Source organism: Aotus nancymaae, unplaced genomic scaffold, assembly GCF_030222135.1.
Source record: "Aotus nancymaae isolate 86718 unplaced genomic scaffold, 86718_ANA_hifiasm-v0.15.2.pri h1tg000033l, whole genome shotgun sequence".
In the NCBI taxonomy this organism is placed as follows: Eukaryota; Metazoa; Chordata; class Mammalia; order Primates; family Aotidae; genus Aotus; species Aotus nancymaae.
Window position 1 is genome coordinate 8,330,012 of NW_026988447.1, and position 26,771 is coordinate 8,356,782.

The 26,771-nt window shown below is 40.5% G+C and overlaps 1 protein-coding gene and 1 pseudogene across 2 annotated transcripts in view; one reads left to right on the forward strand and one right to left on the reverse strand.

Annotated features, from left to right (window-relative positions):
- Nucleotides 1–26,771, forward strand: part of SPMIP2 (sperm microtubule inner protein 2) — a 156,149-nt gene that overhangs the window by 26,439 nt on the left and 102,939 nt on the right. The gene's annotated exons all lie outside the window — the stretch shown is intronic.
- On the reverse strand, nucleotides 15,046–15,735 carry LOC105704544 (proteasome activator complex subunit 2-like; annotated as a pseudogene).

The window sequence follows — 26,771 nt, forward strand, 5'->3', positions numbered from 1 at the left end:
ACAGATACACCCAGGAAAAATATGTAACAAGCTCTCTGAGCATCCTTTAGCTCAGTCAAGTTGACACACAGTATTAACCATCACAGTCTTCCTGCAGGGGACTCTGAGCTAACTGCAATCCCGCGTCTACAGCACTGCAGAGCGAGATGTAATATGCATAAGAACCACTTATGGAGACACTTAAGAATGCAGAGCCTCAGGCCCTATACCCCAGATTGTTTTGTGGGGGCCTGGGAACCTGCATGTTAAAGAAGCACCCCAGGAGACTGTGATGCAGGCTATCCATGACACACTGTGGGAGACATAGTAGACCTAAGAGCGGTAGGAGCTGTGCCTGTTTCGCTCCTTGAAGCTCACATGTGCTCCAAGTCTACCACTCTTTACCATCTAACTTGAGGAGGAAGATCAGAAGGCTTGACTTGCAACCGCTGATTTTTTTAAGCCCACAATTAAAAAATTAAAAGGATGGCAACATCCTTTTAGTTGTAATTATTATTTAACTTAATTATTGAAATCAGTGCGTATAATACCGTAAGGCCAGCTGCCTCACTGGGAGTTAAATGGACACACTTATCTCTCCCCGTGCCGACCTCTCCATGCTGACACACTTATCTCTCCCCATGCCAGCCTCTCTATGCTGGCTCCCCACACCCACTCCTATCTGGTCTCTCTATGCAGGCTCCACACACCCACTCCTGCATTCCTCACTCGACCCCTTCAAAATTTAAAAAGCCCACCAAAGATTTGTCCAACGGCAGCTTAACATTGACCTCCCCAGCCGGTCAACCCACCAGTAGTCCCGCCTGGCAACCAATGGCAGCTCGCCCCATCAGCACCTTGACTTCCCCTCACCAATGAAACTCACCAATGAAACTGTCTGCTCTTTGTTTCCCTAAAAACCAATCAATTACCTCCACTCCCTATAAAACCCCACACACTGAGAAGCCCAGTGCAACTTCTCTGGCCCCTTCCCGGACCACAGAACCTCGCCCGGGAGCTGAATAAATTGGATTCTCATTTTCTCACACTGGCCTCAGTTTCCTCATTTTAACTCAGCAATATACCTTACAAATACCATTCCATAAATGATGATATAAAAATGGAAAATGTTTTCCGCCCAGTGAATGACAGCACTGGTGACAGGATAATTAGGAATCTAAGCAGTCAAAACTCATGCAAACAAATCTGAAGTTAAGGGAAGATGAGTGAATAAATGCTGGTAGCATTCGGGTTACATAAATTCTGTGTTCATTGCAAGGAAACAATACCTCCCACATCTCTTTCTTTTAGGTATTTCCAGATTCTTTCAGAGTTCCATTTACAAGCTAAGTAGCTATCACCACCCTCTTTTCATAAAACGGAAACAGAGCAAAGTAGGCATGCTCATCATCTGGGCTGAATAAAGAAGTTAAAAAAATAAAACGATCTGTGATTCCAGATCATACCAAGGAACTGACATGGTCGATTTCATTTATTTTGTTTTCTGAGGATTCTATAGCCACTTAGAACGCAAGATCCACCACTGAACCAAACTCACCTTCCTCATCGCCACCACTCACCAGGGTATACACACCCTTGGAGGAATGGAAATGTCCTGAGGAATGCCAGCTCCTCTTGTCTGCATGGATACAAAACAATCTGTTCCAGATCTTGGGGATTTATTTTCTCAAACAGAGTATCTTAGACTCCCTTGTAGTCAGCTAAAAATAAATAATATCATTGACCCAGGCATAAAACTACTCAGAAGATAGAAATTGAAATGAGGATTTGCAGTAGATCTTGTAACACTGTGTTGACTCTACTTCTGTTTCTGAAGGAAGGAATATGCTGTGGAATTATTGTCTATATATATGGATTGTGTGTGTGAAGACCATAAAGTATGAAGTTACTTACATTATTCTATATATCGGTCAAGAACCCCATTAATCATGGTTAAATAAGCAATTTCCCTGCTGCTGCTCACCCGGGAGCACTCTGAGGCATGAGCATCAGCATGGAGAAGCTGCTCATTCACAAATCAATATGGGACACTGAAAGCCTCTGCCTCTGTGCTTTTGTGATGGAGGCTCACATTTGTCCTGGTCCATAGCATCTTAATGTGAATGGCTTTCTCCAATTGGCCATTACGGCTGCCTCTTATAGTACCTGTGTTTTAATGGCTTTGGAGGATGACTCTAGAAGATTGTGAGATTTATGCATAACATCTGACTTTTAATTAAGTTAGGTTATCTCCAAATTTGGATGGGAGTTTGTCCAGTCATTTCTGTGTGATGAAGTGACAGAACCACAGACAGAAACGATACATGGAAACCATTGCTTCACCACTGTGGACCCCCCAGAAGAATGGCAGAGTGCCTTAGCTTAAATGTTTGGAAGCCGAAGCATACATTTGGGGCTGTGATAGTGGCCTTAGGAAAATTATGTATTGTGTGAAAAATAAGGACCATCTGTTAAAGCAGAGTTCAGAGTTCACAGATGGTGGCATAAGGTAGCTCTGCAGATAACTGGAAAGGAAAAGACTCCCTCACCTCTAACCCGCCCAGGGGCCAAAGGTCCAAGGGCAGGGATACTTCAGAGTGAGGCACTCATTTTGTCACATCTCAATTGGACATAGCTGAGTAGATAAAATTTTGAACAAGTGACTCTAACATAAGGCAGCTTCAAAGACAACTTATACCATAACAGTCATTCCTCTGGTCGGTTCATTAAAAGGGATCACAAATGTTTTGATCTCTGCTATCTCCTGCCCTCACCAAATGACTGATACACCCTTAACCTCTCCTACTCCCCACCCACCCCCTGCTTATCTCTCCTTAGCTTCTTTCTCTTCTACAATTGCAAAGAGGTGGAGGCGATAAGAGACCTCTTTGGGTTCCAATAATCCTCATGGGTTCCAGCTTGGCAGACAACTTTAAAGCCCACAGACAATGCCTGGACCATCCCAGTCCACTCCTGAAGCAGACACAGTACTCCTAGATTTGTTTGATGTATTCTTATTCTAGCCCACACCTGGCTTTGTCTTGCCTCCCTGTGTATCTTATAAACTGCCTCCTGCTTTCCTCCTTACCATTCTCAAACCTGCATTGGATTGACTCGTTGGCTCTGAACTATTGCTTGTTCCCCAGTATCTGAATCACTTTCCTGCACTGGTGTTGGTGAACTATCCACTTGGGTATATCACTGGCAGAAATTTTCTTGTGAAGCGGCCTATTTGGGCAACTCCAGCTGGGGAACCAGGACTTCTGGAACTCTCTTTTTGGCTCCAGCTTTAAAGGATAGGGAGACAGGACATACCAGAACAGACCAACACAGAGTACACTAAAAACATTGTGTTACGTAGAGTGGGAGGAATCACTTGAGCCCAGGAGTTCAAGGCTGTAGTGAGCTATGATTGCACCACTGCACTGCAGCTTGGGCAACAAAGTGAGACTTTGTCTCTTAAAAAAAACTGTTGGAGGAAGGAGTAAATGAATGAACTGATTTGCAGGGGCTTGAGAAGTTTGCAGTCTAAGGCCTTTGCGTGTGTGTGTGTGTGTTTTTGTGTGTGTGTGTCTTACTGTTCATAGGCACTAACTTACATATTTGATTGACTCTTCTATCCAGAGTCACCCTGGATAACTGTTTATCCTTCACGTGGGTCAATAATAATCTCAGCACAAAAAGACAGTGCAGAAAAAAACTATCACTGTACACTATTTTAGCTCACTTTTTCTTTGCCTGGAATAGGGTATGTTGATGGAAAGGAGAGGAGTCCTCCATAGTATCTTTTTCCTTTCCCATCTAACATTGCTCTGCTACTACTTTCTCAATGATTTATATTATTTGCTCACTAGTAAAGGACTGCTGAGAGCAACATCTAGAAGGAGATTTCAGAGAAACAGCTCCCACCTGCTTCCTCCAATCCATACTCCAATCACCCGGGCCCCTCCCATCTCATAGCTCCCCGCAGAGCTTTTCAGGGTGGTAGTTATTTACGCTCACTGTCCTTTGGAAGAGACAGGGATTTGCTTTCTAGCAGAAATGGAAAAGTAAAGGTGTTACAGATGCATTGTGGGAAGCAACGGTAGGGAATCACGCAACTGAAACGAAATGCATGTGTCCCCCTTCTCCAGTGGCCCATCTGCGGCTCACCTAGTGTCTCCCTGTCGGGGGCAGGCTGCTGTCAAAAAAGCAAAATTGAAAGCCTAGTTAGACTCCCACTGTAGCCTTTTTTAGCTGGCAAACACGCTTGAAGTAGCTAGGCTGCAACCACAAGGGGTAACCAAAGAAAAGGTACAAAATAAAATAGAAGAGATGAGCATCTAGAAAGCCTCCCTAAGAGACAAGGAAAAATAAATAAATAACCAACTTAATCCCTGTTTCTTTTTGTTAACTAGAAAATTGGGAGCTAGAAAAAGATCTTTAATTTTTAGATTGCTGGATTTCCCCAATAATAACTAACATGAGAAAGTAACACCTGAGCAAAAGTAATGTTATGTTTTCATTTGTGAACAGCAGAATAATAAGAAGTGGGTTAAAGGGAGTTCAGCTAATTAGCCGATGGTTATAGCTTTAATTTCTTCATCTTTTGTAAGCTTTTGAAGTGGGTGGAAAACTATGAGGTTTTTAATATGGATCAATAGGATATCATAAGGATCTGATTAGTAGAGATTGGCAGTGATTTTGGAAATCTGCTTTACACTACATGTCTCTTACACAGAGAACAGGAAAATGTAACAGATTCCCATCCTTGCATTTCACAAATAATTGATTGTATACTTCTATTTTTTAAATTACAAATTCTAATTATTTAAACTTGTGTGTTGACTTCATCAGTCTAAGTCCTGCTCAGGACCACATATTCCATGACTACTACACACTGACCACACCCTTCTCTGAATTTCTTTTTCAGTGAAAGGCGGGATCACCCAGCTTTGCTCTAGTTATTCAGTGCATAAAGACTCTTTTCTTAGCTAGATTATAAGCTTTCTGAGGACTGGGTCAAGCTTTCTCTCCTTCTGCCACCTTCTCATCCATCAACATGTCACACATGTACTAAGCACTTACTATAAATTTTAAACAGCTATAATCATTAATCATTCTAGTTGCACAAAATTCTAGGTTTTTAATCTTTTATCAATATTTTGATGTATATTATTCATATCTATATATAAATTACAAAGCAAAGCATTGTAAAAAGCTAAATTTCTTTGTTCCAACTCTTTTTTTTCTAATAGAATAGACTGTTTCTCTTTCCTTGATCTAGCAAATCTTGAAACTTTTATATGACATGTGCAAAAGCATTAGGGCAGATGCTCAGAAAGTTGCAGCTGCTTTTATTGTCTTTGCTTTTCAAAAGGGATGAAGTGATACTGAATTAAATTTTATTTCTAAATGCTTTGCTGCACCTGAAAATCATTATTTCCAAATGAAAACTTATTAGCTGTATTTTAAAAACTGAATTATTCCTACAATAATGTAATGCTCTCATAAAATATGTTGCTTAGAGGTCTGCACATAACTGGTTTGCATGAGGCATTGGATTTTTCCTTTCCTTCAGTAAAGAAATTATTTTCAGAACATGCAAATACACACATATATTCATTTATTCACAAATGTTTACTGTGTGTTAGGACACAGGCATTCCTTGCATTTGTAAGATTTGTTCTTGGGTTCTTGCCAAGTTTAAAAAGAAGAAACTGAGGCCAACACAAGAAGATCCAATGTAAAGGGTTTATTCAGGCTCCCGGGCGAGGTTCTGTGGTCTGACAGGAGGGGCCTGAGAAGTCGCATGGACTCCTTTCAGACATGGGTTTTTATAGGGAGTGAAGGAGCTCGATTGGTTGTGGAAGAGCAGGACTACTATTGGGAAAGGTTACAAGCCTTTGTTGGCATACAGGACTTGGCTGCTATTGGCTAGAAAGACTCAGCTGCTATTGGCTAGAAAGACTAGGCTGCTATTGGCTAGAATCACAAGACCCTGCTTGCATACTGGGTTCTTTAAGGGAAGGCCAGGCTGTGCGAGAAGGGGAGAAGGGAACATGCCCATGCATGTCCGAGCTTTTGGAAAAACGAGCGGGGGGTGGAGGGGGTCCGAGCTCCCGGTGAGGCAACTGGCCTTACAGGCAGATGCTCAGAAAGTTGCAGCTGCTTTTGTTGTCTTTGCTTTTCAAAAAGGATGAAGTGATACTGAATTAAATTTTATTTCTAAATGCTTTGCTGCACCTGAAAATAATTCTTTCCAAATGAAAACTTATTCGCTGTATTTTAAAAACTGAATTATTCCTACGATAATGTAATGCTATCCTAAAATATGTTGCTTAGAGGTCTGCACATAACTGGTTTGCATGAGGCATTGGATTTTTCCTTTCCTTCAGTAAAGAAATTATTTTCAGAACATGCAAATACACACATATATGCATTTATTCACAAATTTTTACTGTGTGTTAGGACACAGGCATTCCTTGCATTTGTATACTAGTCAAAGAAGGGAAAGAGACAGAGGCAAAATAAATCTGGGACTTTCCAATTCTGCTAGTTTAGAGTCAGTTAACATCTGATGATATTGTTAAATTATTTACATTCTTGCAGGACTTAGGAAACCCCAAAATGGATTTTCCTGTAATTCAGTAAAAATGTAATTTTATTACCATCACTGTAATTATAACACATGGAAAAAATTAAGCTGCAATACATAATGAAAGTTTAAGAGTTATGGAAAGGTAGATGTAAATCAAGCTTGTCCAACCAGTGGCCCATGGGCCACATGCAGCCCAGAATGGCATTGAGTGAGACCCAACACAAATTTGTAAGCTTTCTTAAAACATGAATTTTTTTGCAATTTTTCTTAAGCTCATCAGCTATGGTAAGTGTTAGTGCATTTTATGTGTGGCCTGAGACAAGTCTTCTTCCAATGTGACCTAGAAAAGCCAAAAGATTGGAACCCCTGACATAAATGATGAAATACCCATTTACATTGGAAAAGCCAATATAAAGAAAAAGCATAAAACGCAGACTTTTAAACTAGTGGCTGATAGGTTGGCAGCACATCATGACAACATGGTAAGTGTGTGTGTTTAAATTGGTTTCAGGAGGAATACATCCACCTAGAGTGAGTGCCATTTGGGGCCGCATATTAAAACATGAATGGTTTAATGTCAGAGTGCTTTTCTCATTCTTTTCTTTTAAAAAAAAAACATGTTAAAAGGTGATGAGGAGGAAGGCAGCAAATCACACTGCCATGTGTGTACCTATGCAACAATCTTTCATGTTCTTCGCATGTACCCCCAAACCTAAAATGCAATAAGAAAAGAAGAAAAAAAAATCATGTTAAAATAAACATAACAGGTTATCTTTCAATTATTTTAAAGTGCACAGTCCTGTGGCATTAAGTACATTCACATTGTTGTGCAACTATCACCCTGTTCGTCTCCAGAACTTTCTCATCCTGTAATACTGAAACTCTGTCCCTATTAAACACTCACTCTCCATTCTCCCTTCCCCTAGCTTCTGGCAACTGCCACTTTACTCAGAACCTCATTAAGTGAAATCATGCAGTATTTGTCTTTTTGTGACTGGCTTATTGTACTTAGCATTAGTCCTCAAGGTTCATTTATATCACAGCATGTGTCTCAATTTCCTTCCTTTTTAAGACTAAATAATATTGCATTGTATGTTATAATGATCTGAATTTTTGTTCCCACCTCCAAATTCATATGTTGAAGCCCCAACCCCTCAGTGTGACTGTATTTGGAGGCCAGCCCTTTAGAAGGTAGCTGAGGTTAAATGAGGTGCTAAAACAATCTCATAGAACTGGTATTCTTATAAGAAGAGAAAGGGGCATCAGATCTTCCTCTCTCTGTCTTCAGCTGCATGGAGGAAAAGCCATTTGAGAACATGACAGGAAGGTGGCCTCCTACCAGCCAGGAAGAGAGGCTCACCAGTCACCAACCCTGACAGCACCTCGATTTTAGATTTCAGGCCTCTGGAACTGTGAGAAGATCAATTTCTGTTGTTTAAGCCACCCACTCTGTGGTATTTTCTTATGGAATCCTTAGGGAACCGATATGTATGTATACAGCACACCTGGGTTAACTCTGTACCTCTTGAGTACCGTGAATAATGCTGCTATGAACGTGCACGTACACATACTTGAGTCCCTGCTTTCACTTCTTTTGGGTATATACCGAGAGGTGGGATCACTGGATCTCGTAGTATTTCTGTTTAAGTTGTTGAGGAATCACCATACCTTTTTTGGCAGCAGCTACACCATTTTACATTTTCACCAGCAATATACAAAGGTTCTAATTTCACTGCATTTCTCATTTTAAAAACACTTAAATATAGTTTGGTTACTGTGAAGAAACTGTGGCTACTGAGGAATGATTGTAGATGTGGGACTGCTGACAACATATTCAAATCTGTAAAGTTCATTTGCTTTCCTGTAAGCAGTGATGCAACAGATGCACAACACTGCTTTTGAAGTGGAAATCTAAATAAGCAGGATCCTTGGTGCTATTTTGTATCACCATAACTTGATCAAATATTGGCCAGGCGCAGTGGCTTATGCCTGTGATCCCTGCAATTTAGGAGGTTGAGGTGGGAGAATCACTTGAGCCCAGGAGTTCGAGACCAGCCTAGGTAACATAGTGACACCTCATCTCTACAAATATACAAAAAAATTAGCTGGGCATGGTGGTAAGCGCCTGTAGTCCCAGCTACTCAGGAGGCTGTAGTGGGAGGATCATTTGAGCTCAGGAAATTGAGGCTGCAGTGAGCTGAGATGGCACCACTGCACTCCAGCCTGGATGACAGAGTGAGATCCTCTTTTAAAAAAAAAAAAAATTTCAACATACTGTGGTGCTAGGTTAGCTTAGGTTATTTATGTTAAAAATAACATGTCTATTGAAAACACATTTTCTGGTCTTTCCTCTCTGGGTACTGTGAAGGTATCAGATTAGATATCATCTCAGAGCCATACCCCCTGAATTGAATTGTGGTATTTGCAATCATGATGTTATTTCTTTTCAACTCCACATTTCACATAATCGTGTAGCTCATAAATTAAGTTTATGAATATATTTCTTCACGTAGCCCATGATCTCTAAGTGCCAATACTCTTTGCTAGGTAAAATATCTTTAAAAAGTTTTTAATAGAGGTAGGGTCTCACTATGTTGCCCTGGTTGGTCTTGAACTCCTGGGCTCAAGTGATCCTCCTACCTCAGCCTTCCAAGTCCTAGAACTACTGTCCTTGGCTTTGATTTTTTTCTTTATAATTATTTTCAACCTTTATAGATTTAAGAAGCCATTTGAGGAATAATTTTTATAAGCACAAATTAACCCAAAGAAAATGACAAAATACTAACTTTTGTAATAGTGGTTTTTAGTATAGCATCACTACTCTCTAAATACTTCAATTAATCCAACATCATGATAAAAGCTTTTAACTGTTCTATACTATTCTTTACCTCCTTCGGCACACATCAAAGAATGGGGATTTACATTTCAAATATTCAGTACCCGTTAGGCATTCTAAATGTTCCTAGGAATTATTTACAATGATTACATTTCCATTTTTCAGGCTACTTCAGTTGAAAGACAGATTGAAGTAAAATTGGCAAGTGAAAGTCAATATTTAACTTGTACTTCACTTGCACATTTTATTCTAGTTTCAAGCTTTGAGGTAAATAATTGATTGAAGGAGGGGAGCAGGAGTCAGCTCTGTTTTGTTCAACAGTTTCCTCAGGATTTTATACCAAGAGAGAAGTCATGTTGTTACGTTTGCTGAACATATAAACCTAGGAAGAAGAGAGAGTAAAATTCGATGACCATTTGGACTGTAAAAGATGTTACTATTTTAGAATTGGGGCTGAAACTCACAAGGTTATAATTTAATAGGACTAAATATAAAGCTTGAACTTAGAGTTTAAAAATCAACAATCCAAGTAGAGGATAGGTAAGACATTATGCAATAGGTTGGTGGGGAGCGTGTAGCTGACTGCAGACTGGAGGTGTGCCCAGAGGTTGGCACAGTTGCCAACAAAGCTGACACAGTAAAAGTTGGTATTTGCAGAGAGCTGTGTTCCAGAAACAAACGCTGCCCTAATTGGACCACATGGTAGCATTATTTTTGGTTATGCATGCCACATTTTAAGCCAGATGTTAATAAATTGAAGAGCATCAAGAGGCAGGACAGTGCAGAGCCTGGGAATGTCATTACATGAACACCTGAAAGAAGTGGGGAAGCCTGATTTGCAAAAGAGCCTAGAATGAGCCTTTCCTGGGATCTGACGGGCTATTCCAATGAGACAGGGATTCTTTACCAGAATTCAGAATTCAGACTACAGTGTGACTGTTACAGGAAGGCAGATTTTAGTTCAATGTATGGAAGAATAATTAGACCAGCCCAAAAATAGAATATGCTCATTACCAGAAATATTTTGTCAGTTGGATGAGCATGTGCTGTGAAAGGGAGCCCCACACAGAGTGCAAGGTTGTACCTGCTGACCTCTGAATGCTGCACCAATCCAAAGCTCCCTTAGAACATACTGGAAACCATGTATCTCTGCCAATACTGCATATAGTATAACTGAATTTAGGGCTGTATTTATGTGATTTTCAAACATACAACTAGGCATACAATATAGATTAACATGTCCACTAATATAACAGGGCATACATTTATTTTAGCACAGGGATTTTGCCCATGGTCTCTGCTGCAGAAGCAACTAGAATTGACAAGCAGTTTTTTTGTTTTGTTTTGTTTTGTTTCGACAGGGTCTCCTCTTTCTCTCAGGCTGGAGTGCAGTGGGGCAATCACAACTCACTGCAGCTTTGACCTCCTGACCTCCTATACTCAAGTGATCCACCCACCTCAGCCTCCCAAGTAGCTGGGACTACCACAGTGTCTGGCTAATTTTTGCAATTTTGCAATTTTTTTTTTTTGAACAGAGATGGGGTTTTGCCATATTGTCCAGGCTGGTCTCAAACCCCTGGGCTCAAGGGATCTGCCTGCCTTGACCTCCCAAAATGCTAGGATTACAGGCATGAGCCACTGCGCCAAACCAGTAGAGCTCTTAACTAACCCTTATCAGAGTCTCTCAATAGCAACTGAAACATGGGGACATTTGAAGATAAAATTACCTTTCTATACAGAAGAGCAGCAGCTAGGTGTTCTTTGTTGATTCTAGGAATATATAAATTGCAATTTCAGAGTACATAATTAGATGCTTTGAAGAACGAGAACACCAACATTGCTAATCTTGGTACGCTAATTAATAACTGTTAGAAATTACTTGGCACTTCTTTCCCTTCAGAAACTACAGCAAGAGCATAGGGCAGGGGTCCTCAAACATTATGCATCAAAATCACTTGGAGGGATGTTTCTGTTTTAGGAGATATGAGGTGGGGCCTGAGATTTTGCATTTTTAATAAGTTCCCCAATGAGGCTTATGCTGTTGGTCAGGGGATCACATTTGTAGAACCACTGGCATAATGAATGAATGAACACTGTATAAGAAGCCATGCTATAATCAGAAAATGGCAAAGTACTTATGTGACTGGTGTGTGAGAGCCTGTTTGTCCTTTCTTGAGAGAAACAATTATTAGCATCTCTTTCCAACTTTGCATTCCGTGACATCACACAATAGTTTGAAGTTGACCATGGTGGAAATGTTTATATCACAGATACTGGTAAATGCTAAAACCATAGCTTTTTCTCTTGAGAGCCCAGTAAACCACTGCTATAGCCTTGAAGTAGAATGAAAATATTGGACGTTCGATGCAATGTTTCTCAAATTCACTTCACTCATAGTTTTACTGAATGTTTCTTGAGTCCTGGCTATAACCACAGCAATATTTTTTCAATTATAATGTGTCGAAAGGGCTTAACAGGAATGGAATTCATGAAATAAAGTGTATTCTTGGATTAAAGAAGACAATGCAATTTTTTTTTACTAATTAAGTATAGTCAACATTTGATCCACTTTATAAATGTGTATTAAAATTATAACATGAAATGAACATAGTGATCATTAAATATATGTACAATACTAGTTCATCAACATCTAACATTTACCAGCTGCTTAAAATGGGCACTGTCATAATTCTGTACATGAATTATCTCAATTCTTACAAAAGTCTGTGATGTAGATATATTATCCCCCACTTTACAGATAAAACACTGAGTCAGAGTAACAGGTATGTGATACTGAGATATCAACGTGTATATGAAAGAGGTAGGTATGTATCAGATGATCTCATAGGTAATGTCCTGGAAACCTCACATATAGCATTTCTTTTTTCTTTTTTTTGTAGGAGAAAATGGTTTTGTACATGGGATGAAACAATAGAAATTCAAAACCTACAGATAAGGATTAGCTCTATCACTCAACTCTTTAAAAGGTTTATACAAATATGCAGTCAAAACCAACAAGGTATTACCCTAATAAAGTTACCTTGGACTGGGCCAAACCTAAGGGTGAAGGTGGCTTCGGGGGTCATGGTGGAGGCAGAGGTGGCTTTGGAGGACGAGGTGGTAGCAGAGGAGGCCGAGGAGGATTTGGTGGCAGAGGCCGGGGAGGCTTTGGAGGGCAAGGCGGCTTCCGAGAGGGCAGAGAAGGAGGAGGTGACCACAAGCCACAAGGAAAGAGGACGAAGTTTGAATAGCTTCTGTCCTTCTGCTTTCCTTTTTCCATTTGAAAGAAAGGACTCTGGAGTTTTTACTGTTAGCTGATCAATGACAGAGCCTTCTGAGGACATTCCAAGACAGTATACAGTCCTGTGGTCTCCTTAGAAATCCGTATAGATAACATAGCATTTCTTTTTTTTTTTTTTTTTAACAGCCAACCAATATTTAATTTAAACCTATAAAATGCTATGCGATTACTGAGGAGTGATTTACTTCCAATTATATAGTCACCTTTGGAATAGGTGTGAGGTGGTAATGTATGTTTTGTGTATTTGAAGTGGAGAGTTCTATAAATGTTTATTAAGTTTACTTGTTCCGGGTCTGAGTTCAAGTTCTGAATATCCTTGTTAATTTTCTATCTCGTTGATCTATAGAATCGTTAGCTCTTCTTGTTACATTGATCCTTTTGCCATTATGTAATGTCATTCCTCGCCTCTTTTGATCTTTGTTGCTTTAAAGTCTACTTTATCAGAGGCGAGAATTGCATCTCCTGTTTTTTGTTTATTAGTTTATTTTTACTCTCTGTTTGGTAAATCTTCCTCCTTCTCTCTGAGTCTTTGTGTATTGTTGCATGTAAGATGGGCCCGGATGCAGCATACCGATGGGTTTTGGCTTTTTATCCAATTAAAATATATATAGGTTTAATACCGGCGTTTGATGCTAGCTGGCTGTTTTGCCCATTAGTTGATGTAAATTTTTTATTGTGTTAAAGTTCTTTGCTTTTTGATATATTTTTGAAAAGGCTGATATTGGTTGTTCCTTTATATGTATAGTGCTTCTTTCAGAAGCTCTTGTAAAGCAGGCCTGGTGGTGGTGAACTCTCTAAGTACTTGTTTGTTCGCAAAAGATTTAATTTTTCCTTCGCTCATAAAGTTTAGTTTGGCTGGATAGGAAATTCTGGGTTGAAAGTTCTTTTCTTTAAGGATGTTAAATATTGGTCCCCACTCTTTTCTGGCTTGTAGGGTTTCTGCTGAGAGATCTGCTGTAAGTCTGATAGGTTTCCCTTTATGGGTAACCTGACCTTTCTCTCTGGCTGCCCTTAGTATTTTCTCCTTCATTTCAACCCTAATAAATCTGGCGATTATGTGCCTTGGGGTTGGTCTTCTTGAAGAATATCTTTGTGGTGTTCTCTGTATTACCTGGAGTTGAGTATTACCCTGCCTTGCCAGGTTGGGAAAATTTTCCTGAATGATATCCTGAAGAGTATTTTCCAACTTGGATTCATTCTCTTCATCACATTCAGGTACACCTATCAAACGTAAATTAGGTCTTTTCACATAGTCCCATATTTCCTGGAGACTTTGATCATTCCTTTTCATCCTTTTTTCTGCATTCTTGTCTTCTCGTTTCATTTCACTGAGCTGGTCCTCGACTTCTGATATCCTTCCTTCTGCTTGATCAATTCGACTGTTTAAACTTGTGCATGCTTCGCGAAGTTCTCGTGTTGTGTTTTTCAGCTCCATCAATTCACTTATATTCTTCTCTAAATTGTCCATTCTCGTTAACAGTTCGTCAAACCTTTTTTCAAGGTTCTTAGTTTCTTTGCATTGGGTTAGAACAAGTTCTTTTAATTCACAGAAGTTTCTTATCACCCACGTTTTGAAACCTGCTTCTGTTATTGGAACACACGTGTAATCTATTAAGCCTTGTTCCGTTACTGATGAGGAATTGCGATCCCCTGTAGAGGGAGAGGCATTCTGATTTTGAGTATTCTCTACCTTTTTACCCTGGTTTCTTCCCTTCATTATATATTTGTCCGTCTGTCGTCTTTATAATTACTGGCTTTCTAACTGGGTCTCTGACGTCCAACTTGTTGATTCCCTGCGCCGAGATCTGAGCAATCCACTGAGCCGGCCAAAACAGTGGTGTTAAGATTGATGGTGCTTTTCTGCCCGGGAATCTCCAGACTCTGCACCAAGAACTGGCGTGCTAAGGCACCAGCAAAACCACCACGCCGGCCACAAGAGTCGCCCTGGCGACCCATGGGGCTCCTCCACTGGGAATCTCCTGGTCCGTGAGCAACAAATATTCGTCTGAAAGTGTGGCGTCCTCTCGTTCTTTGCACTTTCACTGGGAGGTACGTGCCCGAGCTGCTAATCCAGCATTTCTTTTTAAAAAGTTTGTACTTTATCTATTTATTTATTTTAGAGAGATTCTCAGTATGTTGCCCAAGCTGGACTTGAGCTCCTAGGCTCAAGAAATCCTCCCACCTCAGCCTTGCAAGTAGCTGGGACTACAGGCGCATGCGCCATGCCAGGTGAACTATAACATTTCTTAAAAACATTTACTGATAACTACATCATCATTATCTAATTACCATATTCTTTTTTTTCCCCACACAACATGTAGGTCATTTATTTTCCTTCTAGTCCTGGATTCAGTACATAGATGGCTTTTCTCTACCCTTTGGGTTGACAGTTTTCTCCAGGTTGCTGCTGATGGTATGATGAAGCTCAGTGTACAAGGCCCTCTGGTCCAGCGTCATGGCCCTGAGCTCCCCATAAGCTGCCTCATCTTGCTCATGCACCAAAGCCCGGTAATCTATTACATGAGTCTCCTTGGAGGCCTTGGCCACAGCAACCCGTTGTTCTGAGAAGTACTTGGAAATGGTTCCACTTTGGTCTTGATGGCATTCACCCTCACCAGCACCTTCTGGATTGCTACCCTAAAATCATTTCCAGTCTTGGGGATCAGGTGCTGGATCCATGTGGTCACCAGAATGTATTTCTCTTTGAGACACCACACTTCTGGCTTAACCAGGGCAAGCAGGGACAGGACCTTCTCATTCCCAGGGAGAAATCCACACTTAGGGACTTCTCCTGCTTATCTGTTTCTGTCTCATCATCCTTGGGTAGAGGGCCTGGGATGGGGATGTCCAGTGGGGCCCGGAGGGAAGTCAAGTCAGCCACATTGAGGAGTCCTCTTGCAAGAGCTGATTCAGGTGTATGATTTTCTGTGGCAAGAATCTCTAGAGGAATTCCTCAGCCTCCTGGAAAAGATTCTGACTGAACACCTCCACCTGTTTGCGGGCCTCCCCACTCAGGTGCGCCCCACACAGCTTGGCCATGCTGCTTTAGTCGCTAGATCTCTGGTCTCCTAATTTCCATGTTCTTTTTTTTTTCTTGAGATGGAGTCTCGCTCTGTCGCTAGGAGGGTTCAAGTGATTCTCCTGCCTCAGCCTCCCAAGTAGTTGGGACTACAAGCACCGCCGCCACGCCCGGCTAATTTTTTGTATTTTTAGTAGAGACGGGTTTCACCATGTTGGCCAGGATGGTCTCGATCTCTTAACATCATGATCCGCCCGCATCAGCCTCCCAAAGCGCTGGGATTACAGGTGCGAGCCACTGCTCCCGGCCATATATATATATATATACGTGTGTGTGTGTGTGTGTGTGTGTGTATATATATATATATTTTCTTATTTTTATTTTTAGAGACGGAGTCTCGCTCTGACACCAGGCTGGAGTGCAGTGGCGCAGTCTCCGTTCACTGCAACCCTGCCTGCCGGTTCAAGGGATTCTTCCACCTCAGCCTCCCGAGTAGCTGGGACTACAAGCGCGCACCACCAAGCCTGGCTAATTTTTTTTTTTTTTTTTTTTAAGTAGAGACGGGGTTTCACCATGTTGACCAAGATATTCTCTATCTCTTGACCCCGGGAACCGCCTGCCTTGGCTTCCCAAAGTGCTGGGATTGCAGGCGTGAGCCACTGCACCCAGCTCCGGCTGATATTCTTAAATATGTTTTAGAAGAAAATACTGCTGACATCAAAACTTTCACAGAACAATATTAGAACAACACTGGCATTCTAGGGAAAACAATGGTAAACATAGGGTTAGTAGCATTAAACTGTAATAACCTGACCAATCCTAACCCTTCTCTTTTTAGCTTTGCCTCTCAAAAGGAGGACCCTCAGCCCTCGTTTGTGGTTCGTGGACGTTGTCAATGCTTGCCACTTTGACGCCCCAATTTCTATGCTTTCCAGATGTTGTCCTACCTGTGTTTAACATATTTGAAATTTATATATTATTAGTAAGTCGTTGGCAATCTGAAATTGCTCTGACTTTAAAACCTCTGTCGGCCAGGCGCGGTGGCTCACACCTGTAATCCCAGCAGTTTGGGAGGCCGAGGCGGGTGGATCACCTGAGGTCAGAAGTTCGAGACCAGCCTGGACAACATGGCGAAACCCCGTCTCTACTTAAAAAAAAAAAAAAAAAAAAAAAAATAGCAGAGCGTGGTGGCAAGCATCTGTAATCCCAGCTACTTGGGAGGCTGAGGCAGGAGAATTGCTTGAACCCGGGAGGTGGAGGTTGCAGTGGGTGGAGATGCCCCATTGCACTCTAGCCTGGGAGACAACAGGGAAACTCCATCTCAAAACAAAAAAAAACACTTCTGTCTTTAAGTTTTTTTTTTTTTTTTTAATCTCTTTGATACAACCAGGATGCATCCTGGGGATTTCTATCTGTCACCACTTAGTATAATCTTCAATTCATCTTTTTCGTGTTCAGTAGTTTGTTCAAAGCCATAATATGACTAAAAATGAGTATTAGGTTGAATGAAAACCTTGGAAAGTTGGATGCCAGCATGTACAACATATCCTGTAGGGAGTATAATCTCACTTTAAAAGGGATCCAACTGTGAGCAATTAGCTATAGAAAGCTGGGGGGCAGGTTTCAGGGATGAGTAACAAGTTGAACTTTACATTGCATTGGCAGGGTGTGGTACATTTTCCCACAGGTTAAAGCCACTAGTTTTTCATCTTGCGTAAACATGGTTGCTCAAATTAGTTTCATTTTGGTCTTCTGAATGACCCTTCTATGCTGCTTCTGTCTGACTCTTCAGCCAGTTAAGTACACTAAAAACCTCTCCCTCTCTAACAAACATTGCAACAAGTTTTTTGAATCTTAATGAGCCAGTTGTAATTATCCACCAGCTTTAAAGCTGTACTGTAGAATTTCACAAGTTTCTAAACTCTAGACCAACACTGTTCAACAGAAACGTAATTCGAACCACATATATAATAGAACATTTTCTAGTAGCCACATTAAAAAGTTAAAAGAGGCCCAGGCGCGGTGCTTATGCCTGTAATCCCAGCCTTTGGGAGGCCAAAGCAGGCAAATCACTTGAAGTCAGAAGTTTGAGACCAGCCTGGCCAATGTGGCGAAACCCCGTCTCTACTAAAAATACAAAAATTAGCTAGGCATGGTGGTGCACACCCATAGTCCCAGCTACTCAGGAGGCTAAGGCAGGAGAATCGCTTGAACCTGGGAAATGGAGGTTGCAATGATCTAGGACTGTGACACTGCACTCCAGCCTGGGCCACAGAGTGAAACTCCTTCTTTAAAATAAAAAATTAAAACAGGTAAAAATAACTTTAATAATATATTTTGTTTAATCCGATATATCCAAATAGTTATCATTTCAATGTTAAATCAATATTGAAAGTTATTAACAAAATGTTTTACATTCTTTTGCAGTAAGTATGTGAAATCTGGTGTATACTTTTGACTTAAAGCCACAATAACACATGTGGCTAGTTGCTGCTCCATCGGAAAGTGTAGTATAGAGTTGTTAAAACTCAGATTAATATTATCTTGGAACATCCACATATTGAAACACCCTAGATGATTTTTTTTTTTGTAACTAAGTTTCTGGAAGGAAGTATTAATTAAACATTCTTGACTCGGTAGCTTTAATACCAGGTCATATAATTAATAGGATGAATAATAATGAATGAATTATGGTGAAAAACAGCTAGAAACTTACTGTGTATAAATATGTGAGTAATTTACTGAAATTGTGATGCAGTACAAAAATAGAACAACCATGTTAGATGCCAGAATTTCCATTATTATTTATAATCGAGTAGAGTCTACCCAGGCTAGGAATCTAGGAACTCATACAGTGGCTCTTGATTATTTTAACATTTAACAAAAACTAATGACTACATCATGCCTGTAATCCTAGCACTTTGGGAGGCCAAGGAAGGCGATCACCTGATGTCAGGAGTTTGAGAGCAGCCTGGCCAACATGGCAAAACCCCATCTCTACTAATAATACAAAAATTAGTCAGGCGTGGTGGCGTGGGCCTGTAATCAGAGCTACTTGGAAGGCTAACGTAGGAGAATCGCTTGAACATGGGAGGTGGAGGTTGCAGTGAGCTGAGATCGCACCACTGGACTCCAGCCTAGGCAACAGAGTAAGACTCCATCTTAAAAAAAAAAAAATGAACACAGAGTAGGTTCAGACAATTTCTAGTTTCTCTTCAAAATGGACTCAGTTCAGCCTGGGCAACATGGCAAAACCCTGTCTCTACCAAAAATGCAACAAAAAATTAGCTGGGTATGTTGGCACATGTGTGGTCCCAGCTCCTTGGAAGGCAGAGGTGGGAAGATCACTTGAACCCGGGAGGTGGAAGTTGTGGAGCCAAGATTGCACCACTGTGCTCCAGCCTGGGTAACAGAGTGAGACCCCATCTCAAAAAACAAAATAAAACAAAAAAACAAAATGGACTCAGCTGGTGATTGTAAGATTTGTTCTCGCCGAGTTTAAAATGAAGAAACTGAGGCCAGCACAAGAAGATCCAATGCGAAGGGTTTATTCAGGCTCCCGGGTGAGGTTCTGTGGTCCGACAGGAGGGGCCAGAGAAGTCGCAGGGACTCCTCTCAGGCACAGGATTTTATAGGGAGTGAAGGAGCTCGATTGGTTGTGGGAGAGCAGGACTGTCACTGGGTAGAATTACAAGCCTTCAGCTAGGACTTGGCTTGCCGTTGGTTAGAGTTACTCAGCTGCCATTGGCTAGAAAGGCTCGACTGCTATTGGCCAGAAAGACTTGGCTGCTATTGGTTAGGAAGACTTGGCTGCTATTGGCTAGAAAGAGGCTAGGTTTGCAGCACCTTGTTTGCATACTGGGCTTTTTAAGGGAAGGTCAAGCTGTGCGAGAATGGGAGAAGGGAACAAGCCTGAGCATGTCTGAGCTTGCCTGAGCTCATCCGGGCTTTGGGAAAAAGGGGAGTGGTCTGCGTCCGTGCTCCCGGCGAGGCTACCGGCCTTACAGTGATAACTCGTCAAATGTCTGTGGATCGGTCTAAGTCCCTTTTCCTTTTCTATGTCCAACATTTTCTTATCTGGTTTAGGTTAGAGTGTTCTTGTCCCCATCAGCATTCACAGAGCATTCTTATTTTTGCCTTTTAAGTCCTGAGGAATGGTTGTTTGAGCTACCATTCTGACCCTGTTAGCTGAGCAGTTAGCATTTCTAGTAGCTATGTTCTCTTTAAAGAGGAGCATTTTTCTGTCTACCTTGAAGACAGGAAGGAGATTTTAAGCCCTCTTTTGTGGAAGAAAAAATGTCTTTCTTTTTTAGAGTGAAATGAAATCTGATCACTTTCATCTCTTTGGCACCATGACACTTCTGTGTAAAATCATTAAACATTTCTCAAAAGGGTAGTTCAGGGCATTGAATTTAATTATCTGAGGTGCCATACTGTACAGCCTACAATAGCATTAGCATAGTAGAAGATACAGACATGAGGGAAGGTGATGGAAATAGCAGAAGGGGTTAGAAGGTACATACTATGGTGATAATAGCTATCATCAGGCATCTATTATATGCCCCGTACAGGACTAGACATACCTCACATATGTTACATACAATACTTTACTTAATTCTTACAACAAATATATGAGGTTGTTAGATGTGGTTTTATTTTTCAGATAAAGAAACTGAGCCTGAGAGATGGTATTTTGAAGAAGGTTATGAGCCTATTATGAAATAGAGTTCAGCTGAAGTATGGCCTGTTCTCTTTTCTCCACATCATGCTGCCTCCCAATAAAGCAAAGCAAATGAAAAAGGAAATGATTTGCTGTAAACCAATTGCAAACCACAAGAAATATTGAATGAAAGGTCATAATGTGAATTACACAGAGAGTGATATAAACTTGGCAGGGAGAAATAAAATGTTTTGTCATTTCCCTGTACAGCAGAGAGGGAAGAAAAAAATGGAAGGAACAGCAAAAACAATGGTTTCCTGAGGTGATCATAAATGTGCTTTCACAGAAAATGAAGTTTTAGAGGAACAGTGGAAATTGAAGAAGTAGGAAGGACTGAATATATAGAAGTGATAGACAAGAATGATTAGGAGACCAGAGAGAGAGAAAAAAAAATCAAGGAACCATCATAGCACTAACTTTCAAACTTTTCTGACTGCAGTTCACAGTAAGAAATACATTTTACCTAGGGACCCAGTTAACAACAATCTGTGAGTGTGTGTGTTTGTGTGTGTAGTGATATATATCATTGAAACAAAGGTGCAAAAGCAATTTAGTGAAAAAGTGACAGTCTTTTACAAATAGTGTTAGAATAACTGAATATCCATATACAAAAATAATTGAACTTCATATCTCTTCTTATATACAAACATGGACTTGAAATGGGTCATGGACCTATATGTGTAAACCTAAAACTATAAAACTTCTAAAAGAAAACATGGGAGAAAACCTTTGTGATCTTAGATTAGACAAACATTATTTAGGCTGGGCACAGTAGCTCACGCTTGAGACCAGGAGTTGAGACCAACCTGGGCAACATAATGAAATCCCATCTCTACAAAAAATAATGTTTTTAACAAAAGAATTTTTAGGTATAACACCTATGGTATGATCCATTAAAGAATAAATTAATAAAGTAAACTCTATCAAAACCAAAAATGTCTGCTCTTCACAAGACACTTTTAAAAATGAAACTACAAACACAGATTAGAAGAAAATATTTGGAAGATACCTACCTGATAAAGGACTTGTATTGAGAGCATGTAAAAAACTCTTGGTTTAATATCTAGCATCTATAAGGAACAGAAACAAATTTACAAGAAAAAAACAAACAACCCCATTAAAAAGTGAGCAAAGAACATGAAGACTTTTCAAAGAAGACACACATGTGGCCAAGAAGCACTTAGAGAAATGCAAACCAAAACCACAATCAGGTATCACCTAACACCAGTCAGGATGGCTATGATGAAAAAGTGAAAAAATAACAGATGCTGGCGAGGTTGCAGAAAAAGGGAACACTTACGAATTGTTGGCTGGTGTGTAAATTAGTTCAACCATTGTGGAAAGCAGTGTAGCGATTCCTCAAAGAGCTAAAAACAGAACAGCCATTTGATGCAGCAATCCCATTACTGGGTATATAACCAGTGGAATATAAATTCGTCTATCATAAAGACACGTGCACACAAATGTTCATTGCAGCACTAATCACAATAGCAAACACATGGAATCAACCTAAATGCCCACTGATGATAGATTGAATAAAGAAAACATGATACATATACACCATGGAATACTATGAAGCCATAAGAAAAAGTGAGATCATGTCTGTTGTGGGAACATGGATGGAACTGGAGGCCATTAGCCTTAGCAAACTAATGCAGGAATAGAAAACCAAATGCTGTATGTTCTCACTTATAAGTGGGAGCTAAATGATGAGAACTCATGGACACAAAGAAGAGAACAATAGCCTACTTGAGAGTAGAGGATGGGAGGAGGGAGAGGAGCAGAAAAAGTAACTATTGGGTACTAGGGTTAGTAACTGGGTGACAAAATAATCTGTACAACAAACCCCCATGACATGAGTTTACCTATATAACAAACCTGCACATGTACCCCCAAGCCTAAAATAAAAGTTAAAAAAAAACAACTCAAGTCTCTCAATAAAAAGATGAGACAATTAAGAAATGGGCAAGGCCGGGCACGGTGGCTCACGCCTGTAATCCCAGCACTTTGGGAGGCCGAGGCGGGTGGATCACGAGGTCAAGAGATCGAGACCATCCTGGTCAACACGGTGAAACCCCGTCTCTACTAAAAATACAAAAAATTAGCTGGGCATGGTGGCGCGTGCCTGTAATCCCAGCTACTCAGGAGGCTGAGGCAGGAGAATTGTCTGAACCCAGGAGGCGGAGGTTGCAGTGAGCCGAGAAGATATATGGATGGCAAATAAGCAAAAGATGCTCTACATGATTAGTCACTAGAGATTGCAAATTAAAACTGCAATGAGATATCACTACATACCTATTAGAATGCACCAGTTAAGAAGACCAAGTGTTGGCAAAGATGTGGAGAAAGTAGAACCTCATACACTGCTAGTGGGAATGCAAAAGTGACACAACCACTGTTGAAGCAATTTGGAAGCTCTTTTACGAATTAATACATCTTCCATATGATCCAGCCATTCCACTTCTTTACCCAAGATAAATGAAAGTTATTTACCCAAGATAAATGAAAACAAATGTCCATACAAAGATTTATGCACAAATGTTCATATCAGCTTTATACAGCTCCAAATTGAAAAGAACCCCAAAGTCTATCAACAGGTAAAAGGATAAACTGTTACATATCTGTACAATAGAATATTACTCAGTAATAAAAAGGAATAAACTATTGTTACATGTTATAATTTGGATGATCTCAAAATAATTATGCTTAGTGTAAGAAGCCAGACAAGCCAGACGCAGTAGCTCACACCTGTAATCCCAGCACTTTGGGAGGCCAAGGTGGGCAGATCAGTTGAGGTCAGGAGTTCGAGACCAGCTTGGCCAACATGGTGAAACCCCTTCTCTACCAAAAATACAAAAATTAGCTGGGTGTGGTGGTGTGTGCCTGTAATCCCAGCTACTCAGGAGGCTGAGGCAGAAGAATCGCTTGAACCTGGGAGGCGGAGGTTGCAGTGAGTGGAGATCGCACCACTGCACTCCAGGCTGGGCAACAGAGTGAGACTCCATCTCAAAAACAAATAAATAAATGAAATAAAAGCCAGACGAAAGAGAGTGCATACTGTATGATTCGATGATCAAATTCTCGAAACCACAAACTAATCTATAGTAACAGAGAGCAGAAAAGTGATTGCCTGGGTATGGGAAAAATGACAGATACGTTCTTCATCTTTACTGTAGTGAGAATCCATGGATAGAGCTGCTAGATTTCACAAATAAAAACGTAGAGTGGCTAGTTAAATTTGAATTTCAGATGAGTAATTTTTTTTTTTTTTGAGACAGAGTTTCGCTCTTGTTACCCAGGCTGGAGTGCAATGGTGCGATCTCGGCTCACCGCAACCTCTGCCTCCTGGGTTCAGGCAATTCTCCTGCCTCAGCCTCCTGGGTTCAGGCAATTCTCCTGCCTCAGCCTCCTGAGTAGCTGGGATTACAGGCACACACCACCGTGTCCAGCTGATTTTTTTGTATTTTTAGTAGAGACGGGGTTTCACCATGTCAACCAGGATGGTCTCTATCTCTTGACCTCGTGATCCACCCACCTCGGCCTCCCAAAGTGCTGGGATTACAGGCGTGAGCCACTGCGCCTGGCTAATTTTTTTTTTAATATAAGTATATACCATGCAAATGTTTGGGACATACTTATACTAAAAATGATTCATTGTTTATCTGAAATCCAAATTTAACTGGGTATTCTGTACTTTAACTCTGACAACCCTGTTCATGTGTGTACATATATGTAAATATAAATGTACAGGTGTATGCTTCAAATATGTGCAGTTTATTGTATGTCAATTACACCTCAATAAAGCTGGTTTAAAAAAAAAAAGAAAGAAATTGAAGTTAACCATGGAAGACTAAATGACTTTCCCAAGTTCTCTATGCCAATGGCAGCAAGGTCAAAACCAAAATCTTAATTGCCATTTTCCCTGTTTAAGTGCTCTATTATACCAAGTAGGTTCTAAAATATAAAAAAATTTTAAAAAATGTTTATTTACAGGGATGGGAAAATAAATTCTCAAAGTAAGAATATTCAGATAAAGAAATTTAATTTGTAAATCTTAACTCTCATGTGGCTTTACCCACCTAATATTTCACCTGTTTATAAATCCATTTTACAAGCTAAGTGCTGAAGCATAGTGAAATCCATTTTTGGAATGAATAAGGAGTCACTTTATTTCAGTCTTTTTTTTTTTTGAGACGGAGTTTCACTCTTGTTACCCAGGCTGGAGTGCAATGGCGCTATCTCTGCTCACCGCAACCTCTGCCTCCTGGGTTCAGGCAATTCTCCTGCCTCAGCCTCCCGAGTAGCTGGGATTTCAGGCACGCACCACCATGCCCAGCTAATTTTTTGTATTTTTAGTAGAGACGGGGTTTCACCATGTTGACCAGGATAGTCTCGATCTCTTGACCTCGTGATCCACCCACCTCGGCCTCCCAAAGTGCTGGGATTACAGGCGTGAGCCACCGCGCCCGGCTATTTCAGTCTTCTTAATGATCAGGAAGCACAGCCAGTTCTCTGGCTGTCTCAAGTAGAGAAGGGCAAAAATTTTACAAAGGAGATACAAAAAAATGTAATGATTACCTATCTGTTAATTACAGCTTTCTTGCTTTACACAAATATTTCTCAATAATCCAGATTGCAGGTTCACATATGTTTTTCTTACAGCATAATTTTAGCTATTTTCCCTTTGTTATGTATTTGCAAGATTGAGAAATACCACTTATTGGTCTAAATTACCCTGGCCTAAATTGAAGTCACTTACTGCCATCTAGAAATAGTCAAGCTCTTCCTAATGTACTACTGTTTATCTAGGGAATTGCCATATTTCACTCAGGCTGAAAGTGTCATTTTCATAAATTACATTTAACTTGTCTGTAATTGTGATACTCTTTGCTATCGATGCCTACATTTAAATTTATTTTCTCTTTTTGAAGCAAAGGTAGTATTAATTCAATGGTACTTTTTTTTTTTTTCACTCTGTCTCCCAGGCTGGAGTGCAGTGGCACAGTCTTGGCTCACTGCAGCCTCAACTTCCTGACCTCCTGGGCTCAAGCAATCTTCCAGCCAGCCTCAGCCTCTCAAGTAGCTGGGATCACAGGTGTATGCTACCATTCCCAGTTAATTTTTTTTTTTTTTATTGTACTTTAGGTTCTGGGGTACATATGCAGATCATGCAGGATTGTTGCATAGGTACATACATGGCAATGTGGTTTGCTGCCTCCATCACCCCGTCACCTATATCTGGCATTTCTCCCCATGTTATCCCTCCCCATGTTATCCCCCACCTTCCCTCCCTTAGTCCCTGCCAACAGACCCCAGTGTGTAGTGCTCCCCTCCCTGTCTCCATGTGTTCTCATTGTTCAACACCCACCTATGAGTGAGAACATGCGGTGTTTGATTTTCTGTTCTTGTGTCAGTTTGCTGAGAATGATGGTTCCCAGATTCATCCATGTACCTACAAAGGACACGATTTTTATTTTTTGTAAAGTCAGGATCTCACTATGTTTCCTGGGCTGGTCTTGAACTCCTGGACTCAAGTGATCCTCCCGTCTTGGCCTTCCAAAGTACAGTCATGAGCCACCACGCCTGGCCTTAATGATACATACATTTTACAACCCATGTTATTACAGAGTGGAGGAGTTAGAGCACTGTTTCCACCCAGTCCAGTGTTGGTTGTGCTCTTTGGATTACATCATAATTACCATCATTACTCAGAGCAATAAAAGAGCAATGCATACCTCTCAGCTCTTTCCAGTGTGGGTAAAACCAGGGCGATTCTTACCTAATGGTATTTCCAATCTATCTGTATAATTTAGTGTCTTCCCCACTTTTCTATTTTTTTAATTGTGCTGGCAAATCTATTTTATATTCATGTATTCTCACTGGTCACTTATACAGCTCTAATAATAAGAAAACTAATTAACACAAAGGCAGAGATGAGATGGGGCCCAATTGACACTGGCAATGTAGAGGCAAGCAAGACTTTCCACTGAGACCTGTTATTATACAAATAAAAAGTATGGTTATTTACAAATCTACCAAATAGTCCATATAAATGAAATACTTATTTTTGCAGTTATGTAATCAATTAAGTATAATAAATAGAGAAGCTTCATATCTAAAATAGGCAAGGAGAAGGTGTAAGGTAAAAGACAAATGTGAAAACCACTGTAGATCAGAGTGTAGTAAACCATGGCTCATGTGCCAAATCTGGCTTGCCACATGTTTTTATACAGCTAAAAATGGGCTTTCACTTTGTAAGTGGTTGAAAAAAATTAAAGGAAAATTATTTACCAACCCATAAAAACGATATAAAATTCTAATTTCAGTGCCCATAAA